Source organism: Amphimedon queenslandica, unplaced genomic scaffold, assembly GCF_000090795.2.
Source record: "Amphimedon queenslandica unplaced genomic scaffold, v1.1 AMPQUscaffold_13137, whole genome shotgun sequence".
Lineage (NCBI taxonomy): Eukaryota > Metazoa > Porifera > Demospongiae > Haplosclerida > Niphatidae > Amphimedon > Amphimedon queenslandica.
The window spans coordinates 65,158-67,847 of record NW_003546627.1 but is presented as its reverse complement, the minus strand read 5'-3'; positions in this window follow the sequence as shown (position 1 = coordinate 67,847).

The following is a 2,690-nucleotide window of genomic DNA, read 5'->3' as shown; positions in this document are numbered from 1 at the left end:
TAGCTCTAATGGTGGGTATGGATTCATTGAGCGTAAAGATTTCTGTTTGGTGTGCATACTGGGTTTGCTGATAGTATCTATGACTGGAGGAGGAGGAGGAGGAGGTCAACAGCAACAAGGAACAGGATCTCAAGGAGCAGGTGTAGTACCAGCTCAGGGAGGAAATGCACCAGTCCCTCAACAACAACCAGTAGTTAACCCACAAACCCAAGGAGAGCAGTCACAAGAAGGACAACAGCCTCAAGGAGGAGATGCACTGACAGTACTAGCCCAGCAACAGCAACCAGGAGTTAATGAACAAACCAATGGACAACAAGGAGAGGAGGGACAAGAGGGACAGGAACAAGATGCTCAGTTGCAGAGTGGAGATCAATCACAGTCACAAAATGAACAGCAAGAGGAAGGTAATCTTCAAAAAGGAGGAAACCAACAAGGAGGAAAAGCAGAGAGGGAGTCAAAAAAACAACCAGAACAATTGGAACTACAACAGCAAAAGGGAGGGCGAGAGGAAGATCCTGTGCATGTAGAAATAATTGATGGAAAGGAAGACCAAATTGATGAGAATAGCATACCAGTTAGTACAGGATCAGTTACTAGTCCCTTAGCATCACCAGTTGCTGCATTTGAGAGTAAGAACAAAATTGAAGTATTGGATAAACCACAGGCTGATTCTAAAGATGGTAAATGCATAAACTCTAGCTCTATTAATCACACTATGTGTCTATTACTTAGAAGTACACTCCACTGGTGTGAAAGAGGCTACAAATTATGCTGGACTAGTTTATTATGAGAAAGATGATGTAGGGGATTTAGTGACATTCACTGCAGCTAAGAAATTAAATGCACTTCTTGAGGTAATTCACTATAACTCATCACTGGTTTATTTATCAGTTGCTTATACAGATTATTAAAAAAGAATATCCACAAGCTAAACGAGGACCTTATACTTACTTCCATATTGCATCTCCTGATGGTTTTGTTGAATTGAATTTAAATGCTCCACAAGATGAGCCATTTACTGGATGGAGTATTAAACCTCATATTAAACCTTGCAGGGTATGTTATACTGTATACTGTATAGCATTATAACTTTTATTTTCAGTTGTATCAAGATGATATTAATAATTTTGGTGACAAAGATTATCCTCTTCCTCCATCTTGTCCAATATCAGTGTATGGATCACCTGATGCTGTTCCTACACTAAATTACTCTGTACCACTGATGGGTGTGGTTCGCCCTGTTACAATATATATTCTGGCATCACTGAGAATAACAAGTAATAGATAGATCATTTCAATTATTTATTTATTTTAATATCTATCTCCTTCTTTATCTTAATACAATTACTGAAGATACTGCATCATCAAATGTAGGACCTGGTAAGTACATTGTAACAGATGCATGTGTGTAACAGTTGGTGTATTGGTGTATTAAATTTTACCTCTATTAGGTGTACCAGCTACTGTTGATGTTGAAAGAGTTAAGAGAATCATTAATGATGTTCTTGTATCTCATCATGCTGCACTCAATTCTCTGAAGTCATCTCTCTCAGATCTTGCTGACCAGTTATATACAGCTCGTCTCATTACTGATCAAGTCAAAGAAACTTGCTCAATGGATGCCTTTGTTGCTGAATTCAAGGCTAGTCTTAATTTTAAGAGGAAGTTACCTCAAGTGCAGGAGCACTGTCAAAAGTTCTTAAGCTCATTCATTGCTGTAAGAGGCAGTTATGCTGATGCAGCAATAGCTTTAGGTGAGGACTGGATTGAAGCTATTAATGAACTGGGATTTGATTATAATATTAATCTTGATGCTTAATTGCTGTTTTATTTCACTTGCCAAATTTTATAATTTGTATATTGTTTTGCCACTTGTTATTTTGATTCATGTTGATAGTGTATAGTGTTTAGCTGTGAAAATTTGTCATTAGTATTGTTTTGTTCTTTTATTATTTAAAGTAACACTGGATAGTGCATAGCTGCTACTATATAGTCTCGCTGGCCAGACCCTGCCTCACTGCGGGGGAGACAGGGTCTGGTACCACTGATGGGTATAGTGTTCCATTAGCCACCACGTAATATGTACAAGTGTATATAAATAATAATTTTCAATAGGTGTAGATCTCAATTTTTTTTTGAAAAATTTGCAAATTTTCCTGACACCTTTTTCACATGTCATCATCACCTTGCTTATTGTGTTCTTACTAGTCTCGCGTAGCCAGACCCTTCCCCCATTATCAAAAAGGGGGATGGGTCTGACTACACGAGACTATGTTCTTACTTATTGTTCATTAAAATCTTACTTAGTGTGTTTATTAAGAATGCCTTATCATAACAATTAATGAGAGTGTGACATCAAATGATGTATCACTATAATCCATACCTGTTGTCTGTACTCTCCCAGTGACATCATCAATCATGCATTATTACAACTCATACTCTCTAAATAAACTCCTTACAATACTTATAAATACATTAGGTAAACTTATTCCACTCCACTTTGTGACTATTCTGTAGACCAATAGTCTGAGAGGTGACTGGCTAGCTATTTCTAACAGTTTTTATATAAACTACAGTCCAGCTAACACTACTCTCAATATAGTCTACCCTACATGTATGGGCATTCCATACTTCAAAGGGTTTGACAGGATTGTAATGCATTCATGACATTTATAAGTATTTATAATCAG